Below are 18,807 nucleotides of genomic sequence, written 5' to 3' on the forward strand. Positions count from 1 at the left end.
TTCTATACACAACGCTTCCCGCTCCGCCCTGCTCTACCTGCCGGCGCGGATCTGCATTCTGTCATCCCCACTTCCTCTCCTGACTCCCTAACGTGCGGACAGACAGACCCCGTCAAGAAGAGACACATAATCACTCCCAGTGAACAGATGATCCGGACTATCCCCTGGTATATGAGTGCACAACTTTCATACCTCTAACTTGAGAAGTTAAAACCCAAATACAATTCTCCAGAACTTAGCAACACACACACACACACACACACACACACACACACACAGAAGAGATAATAAAGTCTTGAAATAATTCAACTCAATGCAAAATTCTATTCAACTTTCAGTGCATGTTAGACACCGTGCTAGGTGTTGGGGATAAGACAAAACTGAGGAAGACTTGGCTCTGTCCCACGGGAATCCACTCTCTGGTAAAGGAGACGGACAGGGACATAAATAACTCTAAGGGGAAACAGTCTGTGATAAACAAGACCCTGGAAGAATAAATAAAATATTATAAGTGGGTCAATTATTTAACCACTAGGTCCACAGGCTATGCCATATAGTTTCAATGAGACCATCCTTCTTTCCACACATAGAATTCAACACAGCTCTAGGTACAGGTTCACCTTTGTTCCAAAATTCTCTCTTTGTAGGACGGGTTTCTAGGTTGATTTCAAATGTCTTTTGTGCCTCTTGCTAAATTCGCGTCTCTCTTTGTGAATATCTCTCGCTTTGTTGTTTGTCCCCATCCCCCAGCGTTCTCTCTCTCACACTCTTCTGCCTGCGTTCCTGTTCCTTCCATTGTTCTTCTGTCCTCTCCTCATCCACCTTCTCCCATCTCTGCGATATCCTCCCAGACGCAATGTTTTCTTTTCCTGTATCATTATCCAAATGAAGGGAGAGGTGATTTTCTTTTGAAGGGAAAATATTTTCAGGAGGACAGTAATCCCTCTTAAAACAATCCCTTTTATTCTGGATCACACTGGGTCTTGGAAACGGGAAAGTGAGTATCTTTCTAACTGTCCATGGCTCTGTTAACAAAAATGCTGGTCTTTCTGAATAATAAGCAGTTGACAAAGGGAAGAGCAGAGACACGAGCTAACATGCTCATTGAGCGGGATGCTGGGGTGAGGTGGGGGTCAGCGTGTACTCACTGATGGGTGACTGCACCTCCTCTGGTGGCATAAACACAGTGAATGTCTGCAAGCACCCACTGTTTCAGATTATAGTCTCTCGTGTTTGCCTGACACCTTATTCATCCTCATTGGACCCCAGGGCTGTGAGACAGTGTGGTCCTGGATCCCCCCCTTTTCACAAAGAAAGAGGCTAAGGTCTAGTTATGGTCAAGTGGCCAAGTGGTGCTGAGTGTCCTTGAGCAACTGTATAGGATCCCCAGTTTCTGGACTCCAAATCCAGTGCTCTTTACTTGGAAACTAGCATCCAGCCCAGTACTGACATGCAGTACTGGAGGGCAGCGTGTCGCAGTTGGTTTAAACTCATTAGATAATAACTTGATTTTACACTTGAAAATGTTCATGATTTTAAAGAACCATTTAGGAATTAAATATAACTATTTTTTTTTCCTGTTTCCTCCTTCAAAATATGCTCTGCTGATTTCGATTAGGAGAAGAGTATTGTAACTGCGGTTTGGCTTGTAGCAGTGATGCTTCACCAACCAAGCATGAGATGGAAATTCAAGAAACATCGGTGGAGAAAAGGGACGTCTCCTCATTGATAAAAGCAATTAGTGCGTCCCCAGCCGGGCCACCCGCTAGCCCAGGGGTGTTCTCAGTGCGCTGCAGGCGTCTGAGCGCAGTCTGCTAACTGGGCGAGCTACTCTTGGCAGGAAGCTAAATATTGTCATTGATTTCAGTTGTTCTCACCACTTTACAACTCCCAATTCACAGCCAACTGTGCTTAAGGAGAGTTCGTTCTCTGGAGAGAACCTGCGCTGTGTCCAGCCCTCTGAGACAATGAAAGCCATTTGCATTCTGAAAAAAATCAAGGTGGGGCATGTAATTTGTCTAAATATCACAGTGAAAACTCCCATGCCCAGTGACTTATTTTGAGTGGCTCATGCTTGCTGGGGACTCACAGGTGGGCACAATGGTCAAACCATTGACATCTTCTGTCACATCTCTTAAAATGAAGTCTCAGAACAGAAAGCCCTGCGTAGACAGGAAAGATGTGGGGGTTCCGAGTGGATGGGACCCCCACAGTCACTGGGGCCCAGGAGTCGGCACAGCGTGGGGGACTTCCACCCTTGCCTGGCCCCGGCATAGCTTCCCCGTCACTTAGCAGGGCGGAGTCTGGTCTGTTCTTTCAGATGTCAAGAAAGACACTCAGGTTTCTTTGTTTAATGAGTTCGTTGTAAATGCATACAGAAATAAAAAGGGAGAGAAAATGATCACATCTGCAGTAACTCCAGCCCTCATGAACCACTGGCACACGCCATCTCCCGTCCAGGACAGCAGCTCCAGCGAGCCGGCACCGGTGCTGGGGACCCACCGGCCACTCCAGTCGCTCAGAACTTGGCTCTCCTCCCCCCGATGCGTATTTTGTCTCCGCTAATGAGTAAGCAACCTTTCTTTTCCTTTTTCTAATTCTTGAATTCAGCTTCTACCTTATTTTTGCCTTTTACTACTGCCACCTCCATGGGTCTCAGCTCTTCTATGCGGCTGTAGTGGATTTTTGTCGTCTTCTGACTGTCCAGCCTCCCACCTCTGCCCTCCTTTCAATCACACCAGATCTCCTTATCAGGAGTTCTCAATTTCGTGCCATCTTGGTAGAGACAATGCCTCACTTCCACTGCAGAAGTTAGGGGGCCTTGAAGGTCCTTCTCCCTTCCTTCCAGGAATCGGGGGGTAAGAACTGACTTGGATTTTGCCATGTGATCATTTCTTCTAAAAGTTCAAATCTTGAGCAAATGATGCAAGAATCTGAAAATGGTTTGAGAGCTTCTTATCTCAGCAGCAGCAGCCTGTGCAGTACGGATTGTTTCTGTGCATGACCTTGGTCCCTGTTAATTTTCCTGACTCTGTACTTTCTATGCGCCTCTTATACAGGCAGAGCTCAGAGATGCCGCAGAGTCAGTCCCAGAGCTTTGCGATAAAGGGACTATTGCAGTGAAGCAAGTCGCGTGGGTTTTTTTGTTTGTTTGTTTGTTTTGGTTTCCCAGTGCACATAAAAGTTATACATGCACTGTACTACAGGCTTTTAAGTGTTCCATGGCGCTATGTCAATAAAAGCAATGTACATACATTAAAAATAGTGATGTTGAGAAAAGGCTTGATGCAGGGTTGCCACAAATATTCAATTAAAAAAAAAGCAATAGCTGCAAAGCGCAGCAAAGAGAAGCGCAATATAGTGCGGTCTGTCTCATGTGTGCTGCTTAGAGATTTCTTTCCAGCAATTTCATTTTATTTCGTAAAACATTAGAATGTAAGTGCCACAAGGACTGGGACATTTTTCTGTTTGTTGTATCTAAGTATTTAGTTTATTAAGCCTTTCCTGGCATGGAGTGAGGGTCAACATTCAATGATTAGTAAATAAATAAATGAAAGAAAGGAATGTCAATTATTGCTGCTTGCAACCAGGTTTCCATGATGCAATGCAGGGAGAGGTGCTCAAGCAGATTCTACTGGTCCTTCTGAGTTAAGACAGAGTTTAAAATTCAAGAAAGTGTTCTTAGAATTTATGAGGTAAAATATTGGAGAGAAGAAAGCTGTACATAGAGAAGATGACAAAGACCTGTAGGGGACATCCTTGAATCTTTGAGCAAAAGCTTTATACACGCACGGGATGAGACTCTAGAAGGCTGGAAGAAGCAGCCCCAAAAGTCATAGGTTGAATAATTCCCCACGTTCGCACAGATATTTATTCCGCCTGCAGCCAAGACTGGAGAGACCTCATACTACATAGGGAATTTGATAAAATCCTCAGAAAGTTCTCACCTTAGTAGTTGGGCTTAATTATACCTAGAATGAAGGCTGTTCTGGACCCATCTTAACACAGCTTGAAAGAAAACCTTGAGATGATTAAATTGATTTACAAATAACTTTACTGCCTGCCAGAAATTCAACTTTAAAGGAATACAACAAAATGCACCCTGAAACAACATAAATTTCACAATATCTAGCATTAAAAAATTATCAGGCGTGAGAGAAAGCAGGAAAATATGACCTATAATCAGGAGAAAAAATTAATATAAGGAAACAAGGGAACTGGTGTAATTAGCAGATAAGGTTTTAACACCAATTACAAATATTATAAATATGCTCAAGTATGTAAAGGAAACACGACGAGAAGAAAAACTGAAGATTTTCAAAAGACCCCCATGGAACTTCTAGAGATTTAAGTTAAAATATATAAAATGAAAATACACTAGAAGTAATTAATAGCAGATTAGAGACTGCAAAGAAATGATCAGTGACTCTGAAGACAAAGCGGTAATAGCTCTCCAAAATGAAGCAGCACAGTGGAAAAATGAATAGACTCATCGAACTGTGGGACATTGTCAGTCTCACAAAAGTGCAAGTGGATAAGAGAGGGAGAGACAGAGGAGTGGAGACAGAAAATACCTGAAGAAATAACAGGTAAAAACTTGTCAAATATGATGAAAATTATAAACCCACATTATAGAAAGCTTTATAAATTCCAAACAAAAGAAACATTGCGAAAACCCACACTAAAGCACATTATTATCAAACTGTTGAAAAGCACTATTAAAAAGAAAATACAATCAGAAAACACGACATTATATACAGAACAACAAAGAAAAGATTTACAGCAGATTTTTCATCAGAAATTATGTTCTCTAGAGACTATAAAGTAACATCTTTTGAGTTGAAATACATTATTAACTGAGAATTCTATATCCAATAGAAAAGCCTTTGAAATATAAATGCTAAATCAGATCCATTCTAGACAACCAAAAGGTGAGATAACTTATTGTTAACAGTCTCACATTATAAGAAATGTTAAGCAAAAATGTTAAGCAAAGTTCTTCAGGCAGAAACAAAATGTTACTAAGGTAGAAATTTGAATCTATGTAAAAAAAAAAGAAGAGCATCAGAAATAAAAAAATTAAAAATGCACTCTAATCTTTACCTCATACCACATACAAAAATTAACTCAAAATGGATCATAGTCCTAAACATAATAATTACAACTATCAAACTTTTAGAGATAAACATAGATTTTTTGTGACCTTTCTTAGAACATTCAAAGTATAAACTATAAAACAATTGATAAATTGGTCTTCATCAAAATTTAAACCTTTGTTTTTTTAAAGAGACAGTTAAGAAAAGGCAGATGTATGAGAAAATATTTGCAAAACATATATTTGATAAAGGACTTCTATCCTAACTATATCCTAAAATTCAATGATAATTTAAAAAGCAGCTGGATAAAAATGGCCAAACCCATTTTAGCAAAGATACAGCACTGGCAAAAGAACACGTGAAAAGATATTTGACACCTTTCGTCGTTACGGCAATGCAAATTAAAACCACAGTGTGATAAAACTACACATTCATTGGAATAGTTAGAGATTTTTTTTAAATGGCAAGTCAAGTGCTGTGAAGAGCAGTTGACGCTCTCATACATCACTGCTGGAAATTCAAAATGGCACAGCCGCTTTGGACATCAGTTTGGCTGTTTCTCATAAAGTTAATCTCATCCTAACTCTGAGACTCAGCAATTTCACTCCTAGATATTTACCCAAGATAAATGAAACTTCTGTCCACACACTATTTGTACACAAATAGCCACTTTAGTTGTAACAGTTCCAAGTTGGAAACCACCTCAATGTCCATCAGGAATTGAATGTATAAATAATTCATGGTATATTCATCTATCCGCACAGCAATAAAAAAGGAACAAACTTGCTATGCCAAAATGTACAAATGAATATCAAAATTATGATGTCAAGTAAAAGAAGCCATACACAAGACTGTCTGTATAATACCTAATTTTTTCACTCAATATAATGATATACATATAATTATATATATACATATATATATATATATATATATATATATATACACACACACACACATATGGTGGTACTTTGTTACAGCAGCCCCAAGAAACTAACACACATGACTACATGTTTGTCAAAACTTGCACTTAAAATGGGTGATAAGTATTCTATGTAAATTGTATCTCAATAGACCCGATTAAAAACAAGGGCATTAGAAGATGGATGCTGGGGTAAATCTATCATAATCTCCTAGCCAGCCCGCAAAGAAGTCCAAGACGTGCTCCTTTCCCCAAAAGCTTGAGTTTGAGCTTTTGTGCTCTCTGTTGGCTGAGTGAAATACGATTCCTGACCGGCAGGGAGAAGGAAGGCAGTGGAAGGATCTGGAGGAGGCAGAGTTTATACAGTTTCCCTTCACTCTCTCCAGAATGGGCAGCAGAGGTGAGGTGGCAGTGTGAGAGATTCAGTTATTCTTTGTTTATTAAAGCTATGTATGTTACTTTGTACAGTGTTCTGCTCTGTGTCACTTTCTGTATGGTTTTGCATTCAGACTCCTTAAGAGACAGGCTATGACTGAGCTGGCAGCCACCGTCCTAGGATCATCCAAGGAAGACTCAGTTGGGTAGCTATGTCGTGACATGCCAGAATTCGGACTAATTTCCAGTATACATATTTTGTTTTACAGTCAAGGACCCAACCTCGTCTAATCCATTTCTTTGACAGAGTCACACCATCAAACACAATAACCTGTAAGGACTTCTGGGAGAAGGTGGCTGTACTAGTGAGTAAGGCTCCTTCACTGGGATGCTCTGAACTTCCCTGAAAGGGGTAGTTTAACTGGCATGTATCTTGTGTGGCTTCATTAGCATAATTTAGAAAGCTCCAAGGATTTAACTTTCTGTCTCAGTGAATTCCAGCTGCTATGAGACCCTCACATGGTGGCCCTTGAGAGCTTTGGCAAATACACAGGGGGAGAATCATAGCTAACGTTCAGTCCTGTCTCTCCTCATCTCCCTGGAATGACTCATCTTCAGTTTAAGGGGCTCCGGTTCCAACCCAGGGGTTGCAGGTCACTGCTCCCTGATTCTGTAGGGCACTGTACAAAGGTACAGATTGTATTCTCTGGCCTGAAAAGGCATTCGGGGTTCTGAGTGGACAGCAGACGAGGTCTTTGTGAACAGGGAGAGCTCAGGCATTGAGAGAAACAGGCTCACAGAATGCTAATTGCCGCTGGGGATTATGACAATGTGTTGGGCATTTTGTTCTTTTCCCAAAGTGAAGGCTCCATGTGTGGTGACAAATACTGGTGAAGCCCTTCTACTTTAATTGCAATTCTGGAGTCTAGACTACCTTGCCTGCTGCTAGCTGCCATTCACCCTCGTTACAGCTTTTGCAAATTAGACAGTCACTCTGTGGGTGTCTCGTATAGGTGCAGGGAGCACATACTGCTTGGGGAAGAATACATTATTAAACCTACAGAGTGAGCTGTTGTGGGCACTGTGCCTCTGACCTGCAGTCCGTATCTTCTGTCCCTCCTGTGATGAACGCAGGCTCCTCCAACATTAAAAACGGAGAAAGGAAAATCCAATGTTCATGTCTCAGCGTAATAGGAATAAAATGCTCACAGGCAATTTGTCAGCGTTTATTGACTGTGACCTAGAAAAATGTAACCATGGCAGTGCCTTCTCATACATGTGTGACAGGGTGGGATTCTTGTCTGCCACTGGCAAACAGGGCATAAGCGACCCTGTCTGCATAATGACACACAGGAAATGGTCAGTGTCGATGGGAGGGAAAAAAGTTCTCTTTGTAGTGTTTCCTTGGAAAGAAACTAAAGGCTGCCCCTGGCAAGTCTAGGGCCCCAAGGAGCCCAAAGCAACAGAGCCCCTACCGTGCCGCTGGGAAACTCAGAAGAACTGGTTAGCAGATATTTAGGGCCCTGAGAGCAGGGGAATGGCTGAAAAGACCAGGAGCACTGCCCAGGGAGAGGAAAGAGGGAGAGAAGACAGAGGAGATCACAAGATCACTCACAAGGCCACATGAGCGTGACTGCGTGGGCTGCCAATGACTCTGCTCAGGTTCAACCACGAAACAAAACAACACCCACGCGATCATTCCACCCCTTCCTCTGTGCTTTGTATATGTCCTTGAGGGTATTTGCCTGCCCTTCAAAGCACTAAATAACTGACATAACCAAGTAACTAAATAATAACCAGAGGGTGACTGCACTGCGGTCACGTTTTGTCAATTCCCCACTAGGGAGTTTGTGCACAGTTTACACTGCAACAGGGCCCTGGGAGAGCAGCACGTGCCCGTGTTCTCAGCAGTTCTTTCATGTTGCCAAGAAAACACACAGGCTCCATCAGGTCACCTCTCAGTGAGTGGGCACACATGCTACGGAAGGTCATGGATCTAGGAGGCAAGGATGCACCCTCAGAAGCTGCCCTGCCAGGCAGTCCAGAGAGCCGGCGCACTCATCATCCAGGACACAACTGGCGCTCAAGAAGTTTACTGGCTGTTCTGTGTCCCCAGTGCAATTCTGGGAGTGGTTTCCTCGGAAGGGAGTTTTGGTTGTTTTCTCTAGAGCCATGTGGAGATGTCGCTACTCTTATTTTAGTATCTACTGCTTATGCTGTTCTGGGGGCAGGAAGTACAATGGTGATGGAGCCGATGAAAGTGGATGAATGAGTGCATCTGAAGACTGGAGGGAAGAGGACCCAGCAGCTTGTCTCCTCCCTGCTCCCCGGCCCCCTGGCCTGGCCTCTCTCCTGCTGCGTCCCCGCAGAGCACATAGCCCTCTTCCCTGCCTCTCTCAGAACTCCTTCCTGAACCAGGGACACACTGGCCGTTTTCCCAACAAAGCCACACCCACAAGGAACTCCTCGAGCCATTTCATTTAATCCTCACAAAACCCCTGGATCAGATCTAATTATTATTCCCAGTTCACAGGTTAGGAAAATGAAGCTGAGCAAGATTAAATAATTTGCCAGGGTCACAGGCTAGGGACTTGCAGCAATGAGATTCAATGTCAACTCTATCTGCTATGCTAATTAAGTAATTCTCACATTAAGCAAGTCAGTCTCAGATTCTACCTGTGTGAGCAGGACAGCCCCACAGCCCTCCTCTGTTGTGCCCCATCTGTATCCTCCCAACACACACATCATTGGCCTTCTTGGTGAAGAGTGTCCTTCCTATTTCTCTGACCTCTTATTGGCCATCCAAAAGCTATTGGTCGCCTGTCCGTTCACTGAAAAGTTTCTTAAACCTATTGAGAAATTCAATAGACATATTTCACAAAATACTAAGAGGAATGGGGTGTGGTCATATTTGAAATCAAGAAAGTGCTGAAGTAAACCACAGTATCCCTACAAAATACAGTTTCCCCCCCACATGACCTGATTGCCACCTTTTGGTTGGATGAAATCATTTCTTACAGTTCGTGAGGCTTTCCTCTTCTTTTGAGTCAGAGCAGCAACTGTCACACCGCAGTAAATTCAGTAAAGAGTCCACCAGTCCGTTTTTTACATCCTTGAACAAGCATCCTCTCAACTGAAAAAAAAAGAGAAAAAAATCAGATGTTTACTAACATGCTCGCAGAATAAACTGTCAAGCAAAAACTGATGGACATCATTGGAATTACCACTTTAATAATGCTGCAACCAGATGTTTGCCTTATTTTTCAGACATTTGATGTTCCTCGTCTTTAAAGACATTCAAGTTTTAGATATATTTTAAATTACAAATGCTTCTACTTTATCTTAATAGAATTCAATAAATATCTGTTGAGTGCCTGCTCTATACTGAGTATTGTGATAGGTAATTTACCTCTATAGTATTACTTCAAATAAAAAAGCTAAATTAAAAGTAAATTTTCATATCATATTTTATTAAAAACTATTTTATTAAAAACTTCACAACATTTTATACCTCTTCTACAATAATTCAATGTACAATCAACTTAATAAGAAACCTATTAAAGGATCTATATATGTTATATATATAAAGAACATATGTATATAGGATGTATAGATAATATATATACATCAGGATATATATGAAAGATATACATTGTATATAAAGCATATTATAAAGTGTGTGTGTGTAATTTTAGCCTGTGTCTATACTGCATGATGCAAACACAGATTTTTCCACAATTACTTGTAGATTTCTTAGTTTAGTGACAAGGATCAAACATGTGGCAATATAGGCCTAGAGGCTGAAATATGAGATCAGATTTTTTCATCTTTTATGCAAGCATATATGGGGCATCTGCCACAGCCCAGGCACTGTGCTAGGCTCAGAGGATAAAATTGTGAAGGATATGTGGTTCTTGCCCTCAAGCATCACCCAGCAAAGAGACAGGTGGGTCTGGGACTCAGCTTCAACTTCTCGGGGCAGTGGTAAAGAACCCTGCATTGAGCTGGCCACCATCCATGCCATTGTCACTAATTTCTTCAGGGCTCAGTGCTTCATAGCCAGTCTGAGCCCTGTTCTTTGCACTGTTGTGTCCCTCAGGGATAAAGCACAAAAAGAGATGGTTGGGGGATGTCCCTTGAGCCAAACTACCCAAGAAGTCAGGACCAAGAGGGGATCCCAGCTCAGAACCTGAGAAGCAGGGAAGCTGATTCAGGGGGAGGAGAAAGAGGAGCTAGGAGTGTGACTGTGTGTCTCTGTTCACACGCAGGGGCACTAGCAGACTAGGACGAGGCTTAAAGTAAAATTTGTCTCGAAAGATCTGGTTGCATCTTCACGCATGAGTTTCACGTAAAATCCACATATATGACTCTCCTGTTTTCATTTAAACAATCTGGAATTTTAAAGACAAAAATACTAATTTCTCTAAATAGAAAGGAGTTGAATGATCCGACATATGCTTGTCTTCAATGTTATTCAAAATAAAAGCTGAAGTCAGAGTTCTCAACCATAATAGGTGACAGGTCAGAGCAGTGCATATGCTGTAAGAATCCAAGTGCCCCACTTAAAACAGTCTTGGGCTTTGAAATGAGAGAGACCTGGCTTTCATAATTGGGCTTTTTCACTCTGATAGAGTACTCACAGCTCAAATGTCGTTTCTATCCTGCAGGGCTACTGTGGGGATTAAAGGTCTTTTTTCATAATGCACCTACCTCACCGTAAATGCTCAATAAATGATATTGCTCATGATTTTAATATTATATTAAAAGGCACTCAAGTTTAGGAATTCTGCAAATTCCCATTTGACTCCCATTTCAACCTTCATGGTCCCAACTATTCAATGTATTTAACCTAATTCCCCCAAAGCAGTGCCAGTGCACATGCTTTCCCCTCATATTTAGTGGAGATGAAATTTAGCACACTGACCAGTCACCTCTTCATAGGTGAGGACTTTCACTTCAGCTTTTTTTCCTCCCCAAATCTGAATCATTAGCATTTAGAATGATGGGAAAGACACACTTAAGTTAGGTCTTTTGGATTCCCTGCATCTAGTATGACTGATATTTTTTTCTTTAAAAGTCTGAACTTTTTGAATGAAAAAAAGGGAAGTCATGGGTGCAGGTTTTATGTCAAGTGACTGTCAGGCTCCCACAGAGAGGAACGGAGGGTGGCAGGTTGTTTACACACCGGGAGTTTTCCATCTTGGGGCTTTCTAGCTGCATTTCATAGGGAATCACATCCCAGTCCTGTTGTTTATAAAGAGATGCTTGCCTGCCACCTGGTCCTGTATCTCTGCTGAAATGAGTAACAGAGGCCATGAAAAATTCATGGAAAAACTGTGCTTCAAATTTTTTCCCTTGTGAATTTAATTTTAGAAATTAATGAGCTCTGCTGATACATTTTCCTAAGTAAGTTAGTGAAAACTTGTGTAATCCTGTGTAGCTAGCTCAGGGATTTGGAGCTCCGACCCAACAGGCCATCTGTCCTCCCCTGCCACGTGCTCGCTGGTACCAGCCTCCAGTGTTCCTTCGGGGGCTTCTCAGTACAACAGGACACCTAGTTTGAGTTGCGAGTTGGTGAGGAGGGAGATGAGTTTCTCACTGGGGGAGTGGGAATTAGGGGGCAACGGTCAAATGGGGAATAGTGCCTTCCGAAGCGTCCCTGCGCCCTGCTGTGAGGTAGGTGTAGCAAGGGGGGCTGGGAAGTCCTGTTTTTGTTTGTTTATTTGTTTCTGAAGAAATGATTCAATGTGAAGGTTCCAGGCAACTGATTAATAAAAATTATTCTGAAGTCCAGGAATGGTGGAAACTTCTGTAAGAAGGACCCTACTGTTGGGTGAACTGGATGCCCTACTTAACTGCATCATTTTAGTACAAAGGAGTCGTGGTTCTGCTGACTGAGTGGGAGTCATTTTCCAGAAGATTCCTAAGGCTCTTCCGCTAAAATGGAGGCTGTTGGTGTAGCTGTTGGTGCTTTGGAGGCTGATGGGTACCAGGAGCTGGCAGCCAGGCTACTTCACAGCCTAACTGGACCACAACTCTGAAGACCTGCCTGCAACTTGCCTGCTCATGTTCTGAGCATCTACGCCACCTGCTGTGTTACTTCGTTTAACCCTCATGACAACCCTATGGCCTATTATCATCCTGGAGGATAAGTGATTTACCCGAGGTCAGACGTTCAGTGCGTAGGGGATCTAGACTCCGACTCTAGGATGTCTACTAAAAAAGAACACTGATCTGGCATCATAGTAATTTGGGAGTGAACACAGTTTTTTTTTTTTTTAAACTATCCCATACCAAGGATAACCACTTATAAAATCCATCAATGAACTGACACGTTCTTGAGGCTCAAGATCAGATTAAAATAACAGCGACCCAATACCAAGTGTTAAAAGGGGGAGTGGGAAACATTAAAAACACAAGCTGACTAGAGATGCTTCCACTTTTCAAGGGAATGATGGTGTAATTCATATCAGAAGAAAAATAAATCTTTACATTACTGTCTCCCCACCTGGTGAAGAGGGTCTATTGTCAGTAGAGCACATTGTGAGGCTTAAATCTTAAAAGGACAAAAGAGGACTCTGCTGGTAGGACGTGAGAAAGTCCTGTCTGTCAGATGAATATGCGGCATGAGCAGTCTCTGTCTTTTTAGGTTTAGGAAATAAAAAGAGAGAAGAAGAAGGAGGAGGAAGAGGAAGAAGAAGAGGAAGAGGAGGAGGAGGAAGGGGAGAGGAAGGAGAAGGGAGGGGAGGGGAGGGGAAAGAAGAGAGCTGACTGATACATCCATAGCCTAGATCTCATTTTGAGTAAAGGGCCAAGAAACATTTTTAAAATGGAAGACCAATAATCAGTTCCAGCTTTTTGCACTTCTGTAGCACAAACCACATTTGTATCCTAAATCTTTAGTAAAATCTGCTAAACCCAAAATATCTTGGGGGAGTAATTTTTGGTGGAAACAAGGAAAGGGCCGATCTCCATGTCTGCACTGGTAAAAAAGAAGAGAAAGGGAAAGCTGCAAGAGGCCAGATGCCGGGGAGTCCCAGAGCCCTGCAGGAGTGGGAGGTCACAGCCAGCAATGACCAGTGACCGGGACGGCAGATGCCCTTGGGTTTACAGGGCGGCATCACAGTGAAGGGAAAGGATGGCAGAATTTTGGTCGCTGCTCAGTCCCCTTCCATTTGCTTAATAAAACTTATTAAAACATTTTTGACGATTGAGATGCATCTATACATATAAAAAGGAAAAAAAAATCCTGTTGAAATAAGACCCAAAGGAGAGTTGGTCTTTTTTTTTTTTTAACATTGCATTATTTTATTTTTAAAAAGTTTTAAAATACATTAATTAAATTTAGGACCTAATCAAGTCATTGGTTGTATGTAATATAGAATTACTGACTATTATAATAAAGTGCTCCATGAAATTTGAACTCTACACTGAAGTGTGGGCCAAGCTCTAAGACCCCCAGCCATCAGAACCATCTTTGTAACAACTGCGTGAGTGACCAAGGTTTTTGGAGTGTCTATGAAATCCCCTCCTTAGAAGGAAATGGAAAAGAATCAATAGGTGGGAGAACAGAAAAGATGCTGTCACATCCTGTGTCTCCCACATCTACCCACATATCCAGATCACCAAAAAGTGCTGAATTCATGTCCCTATGACATTTTGCCCCTGAAAGTTTCTACATGTCTAGAGAAGAGGGAAAGACACAGCAGTCTACCTGACAAGGAAGGGGATGTTGCCAGTTCAGCCGCGATTCAGCTGCCAGGTCACTTCTGGTTAAATGGAGCCCAGGACAGAGTGGCACGTGCCTGTCGGTGACAGCAAACCCCAGGGGATTCTGCCTTCCTGGACCCCTCGATGGGGGAAAGGGCATGAATCTCCCAGCAGGGTTTTGGCCTAGGTTAGGATACCTCTACTAACCCGTCCTACTATGATGTGGTCCAGATGCTTTGAAACTGTTAACCCTTTGAAAATGTAGACCCTTTTACCTTTGTTTTTGTCTCTAGAACTTCTCTTAGTGGCTGGCATATGACAGCCCTCAATGACTGTTTGTTTTATAACAAGAGTAGGCATTTATTGATCGTTTATTGTGTGGTGTTACATGCTTTATGTAGAATTGTCTTTTAAATCTCACAAACATGCTGTGAAGTAGATTGCCTAAACCCATTTTACAGATGGTACAAAAAAAGAGGTTCAAATAAATTAAGACAATTTCCCCAAGGTCACAGAACTTTTACATAGTGAAGAGGTCGGGATGGGAATTCAGGCACTCTGACTTTCAATTGCTGAATTTAATTGGCTAGGATAGACATAATATAAATCAAGAGATGAGCTGGGCTATATCTATATTCCTGGCATCTCTTACTTCTTGAAGATCTGGAGTTTTTTTCCATTGCTCTCTACCAACCTGATCTATATCACTTCCCAAGTCTACTTGACCTGGATTATTTATCAAGTAGGATAGTGCTCAATTCATTGCATTCTCTTTTATGTTGTACATTTGATATACTGACTTGCAATTTGGTCCTTAAAATGCTAGGCACAGGCTGTTAAAATGGAGTTCTAGTAAAATTAAAGCAGAGATCAAAGCTGGAAATAGCTTACATTTATTTAGATTTCACCAGGGGAACATTAGCTCTTTATGACATTTGAAAGATGATGCTTTTATGATCTTTATATAATAGGTTTACCAAAGCACACTGTCTTATTTAAATTCCAGTGATCCTAAAGAGAAAATTCAATTCGTGCATCCTTAGTTATCCTGCAGCTGATGGACTTGAATCATTCATGACTTTAAAAATTTTTCAGTCCAAATGAAATTTAGTTCGACTATATAAGAAAAACCTGGAAGCTTGTCCTGTAGGTCACTAAATGGCCATGTACAATAACTGGTGAGGTATTTCACATATGCAAATGCTCTCCCCACACCACAGTGGGAGGGATTTGATTAAATTATTTTCTCAATTATGCTTGGATACCTCTACGTAACTAAAAACAATAACAAGCAGCCTAAATTGAGTACTTTTATTTTTTGAAGTAGTTCATTCTTTTAATTACTTCAGTAAAATTAAAATAAGAAAAAAAAACATGTTGATGACTCAAAAGTACCAAACGCCTATGTCTGCCTCACATGGTACCAAATAGGAATGAATGGACAAAAGGCAGAGGTAGAAGCAGCCGTCTCAGGACAAGATGTCCAAGTGGAACTCTAAGCCTCGCAGTATTTAATCAAAGCTCCCTCTCATTAAAGACACCAAGGAGGAGTTTGTTATCCTCACTGATGATCTAATGCCAATCCAAGTGAGCACAGCCTTCCAGCTAGGGCATGGATCGCTGACGCTTTAGACAAAGAACAGAGCAGACACGCAATTTGTGGTGCTTTGTGCATCTGAAAGTTTAGGACATAAAGGAGAAATCTGTGTCAGAGCTGACACGGCTCAACTGTTGAGTCAAAGATATACATCTTCGTGTCTGATTAACGGGCAGGACAACATGAAGCCATTGCTCATTGGCCCCACCCAGGCAAATGGTTTTCAAACTGGGTTTCACAGAGCCCTGGGTCAAGCTCTGAGGATGGTTGATTGCCATGAGTCAAGGACCCATCCTGGGACTAGAAGGAGGTCCCTGAGAATATCTGAGGTCTCCTTGGGGATAGAGGATGGTTAAGGGAGAGGCTAAGTTGGCAGAACCACAACATTAACTGGCTTCCATCAGAGCAGCCCATTCTACTTGCTTTTGAGTGATATTCCACTAATAATTTCATTTAAAAAAAAAACATTCTGCTAAAATTGATTGGAATAGCCCGACTAACTCTTTAAAAAAAATCCTTCTCAGGCCTCAGCTTTATTATCTCCTCTTCAGAGAGGCTTTTTCTGACCCTCTCCCCACCCAAGTTGTTCTTTACCCTAGAACCCTCTTTATTTCCTTCTTATTCCTCATTACAAGCCTAATTATTTTGCACTGTTTATTTGCACACTTTTTAATAGTCTGTCTCCTGCACAGAAGGGCAGCTCTGTCCTTGTACCTTCCATGGTGCCTGACACATAGTAAGTGCTCAATAAACATACCATGAAGAACCGAATGACAACTTAACGTGATTAAAAGTGGTAAAACTGTGTTACCCTAGGACTCAGGCATGCTTGATGATGTCTGGAGGACCAGAAAGGGGACTTTTTCTCTCCCCAGGGACCTATTTGCACGCAGGGATCAGGGAGCATTCTGGGTACGAACCAGTGTACAGAGAAAAGTAAGTCAAAGTACTGAGGTTTGGTTCAATCTTTTCCCCATTCTCACCCCTGGCTCCTCAGCTTCTAGGTCTACTTCCCACAGGGTGCTAGGACCTGTGCACACATGTGCCACCTGAAACTCGACTCTAAAGATAGCCAAACCAACATACCTTATTCAGATTATCAGGATAGCCTAAGGTGAAAGTATTATAAAATGCTTAGGACAAATACTAGAGACTAGGAAAATATACTTGGTAGAATTCAATAAAGTTGGCTGTCTGGCTGCGGGAGCAGCAGCTGTGGCTTTACATCTACAGAAGGTAAAGGTGAGAAGAAGGAAGCCAGCATCTCCCTCCCCAGGCTCGCAGACACTTGTTGCCACCTCCCACGAGCACACGGGGACTCTGGCCTTAGAAAGGAAAGAGACCCCCAGAGGGCTCAGGGTTCTCTTGATTCTGTGTAGAAGTTTATGATCCTTATCTTGGAGGCACTGACTGTGGGCTTGGAAAAAATGGGGGTGAGGAGATGCTAATTTATGAACTTATAAATTAAAACAAGTCTCTACCTGAGAGATCACCCTGCCAATTCAGGCTTGGCTCTTTTTTAAGGTTTTACTCTATAATTGGTTTTCTTTTGTTTAATTTTTTAAAAAGGATTTTTTTTTAAAACTAAAAATGTATGACTGTGCCCTTTATTCCTCAATAGTTCTACCTTCATTACCAATATTATCTTCTTCAATTCACCTAGTCTCTTTAGGTCTTTGAGCAGCTTCAAGTAATCAAATAATCCATCGCATCAGCAAAGATGAGTGGAAACTGACCTTGAAGTTTGATTAATTTCCAAACTATCCATGAAGGATGTTAAGAATCAAGGATCTAAATTAACCTATGAGAAACCAAATGGTGCTTTTCAAGTCCCCAAAATGAGTAAGAGTTATGAGTAATTGATCATCTATATGGTTAATTATTCACAAGTGAATAGTGTCTAACGTCAGAGTTCACATAAAGTAATCAATTGAAGTATATAAGCCGGGGAGGGGAGTGGCTAACTACAGCTTGTCAAAGGCAAATAAAGCTTCCATCCCTCCCTCAGTATGAGGCCACTCGATACCATCAAACTGCAAGTACTAAGAGCAGGGGCTCAGGTTTCAATTTGTTAAAACAAAACCAAACAAAAAGAAACCATCACCACCAATGAACATTAGCGTTTCTTAGTGAAACATTAAGAAAAATAAGAAATGAAAGTAAGCTTAGGGTGCTAAATTAAATTTTACGTAGGAAAATAGAAAATACTTTTAGCAACATAAGTAACTTGTAAAATGCCCTGCAGAAAATACTTCCTGTGTGTTTCTTTTTTTCTTGCCAGCTTGTACTTTTCAAGGTAAAGGATATTAGCTTAGACCAAAAAAAAAAAAAAAAAAAAAAGTGCACATCATCTGAAAAATTGGAGTAATAAAAATGTGATGATTATAAAACTCGATCTGAGTTTTGATGACATTGGAAAGCTGGATAATTATCTGGGCGGGACCTATAAAACCCAAACCCCTTCCCATGATTTCTGGAATTCCAAGAGCTCCTGTCCTCACAGCCTGTCCACCTCCAGATCTTACGCCCCACATATTGTGTTCTTGTAAATCTCCTGTGAAGCTCAGTTCTCTGGCTGGTTTCACAAAAAAATATTCGCACGTTAATCACTTCACAAGTTTAGTCACATTAGCACAGCTAGTATCTGGCTCTCAGACTCCAGCTACTTTTCCAAGTTCCCTTGATTTCTGCCTCACTTTCTTTATGCTTGCTGTTCACTTCAGGATTAAAAACAAGAAAATGTCTTATGAGATGAGTTTAGTAATCATACTTTATGGCATGTTATATCATGAGTATTTACATAAGGTAAATAAAATAAAATAACTATGCTTTCCTTGAGAGGAATTCCAAAGTGTAAAAAATCCTTTCCTCCTCATGACAATAATTACACAAAATACATCCCAATATCATAGACCACTTCATACAATGGGTTTGTAATAAATTAATTTTTGTAAAACTTAAATTAACTTTTGTATCCTCAGACATTCCTTAAAAATACTTTAATTAATTCATCCAGAACAAAAGTACTTGTAAAATAGTAGTTATGGGCCCCAAATTGCTCATTCCCATCTTCTTGTGTCTATTACTATGACCAGAAATGTATCGAG

The 18,807-nt window shown here is 41.3% G+C and overlaps 1 long non-coding RNA gene across 3 annotated transcripts in view; it reads right to left on the minus strand.

Annotated features, from left to right (window-relative positions):
- The window catches only part of LOC116157178 (uncharacterized), a 302,223-nt gene that overhangs the window by 13,588 nt on the left and 269,828 nt on the right, over window positions 1-18,807 (minus strand). For all 3 annotated transcript variants that reach the window (XR_010383639.1, XR_010383641.1, XR_010383640.1), the window contains exon 3: window positions 9,412-9,526. This is a non-coding gene — a long non-coding RNA (uncharacterized LOC116157178). The remainder of the gene's footprint in view (window positions 1-9,411; window positions 9,527-18,807) is intronic.

The sequence above is a fragment of the Camelus dromedarius genome, chromosome 13 (genome assembly GCF_036321535.1).
Source record: "Camelus dromedarius isolate mCamDro1 chromosome 13, mCamDro1.pat, whole genome shotgun sequence".
Taxonomy (NCBI): domain Eukaryota; kingdom Metazoa; phylum Chordata; class Mammalia; order Artiodactyla; family Camelidae; genus Camelus; species Camelus dromedarius.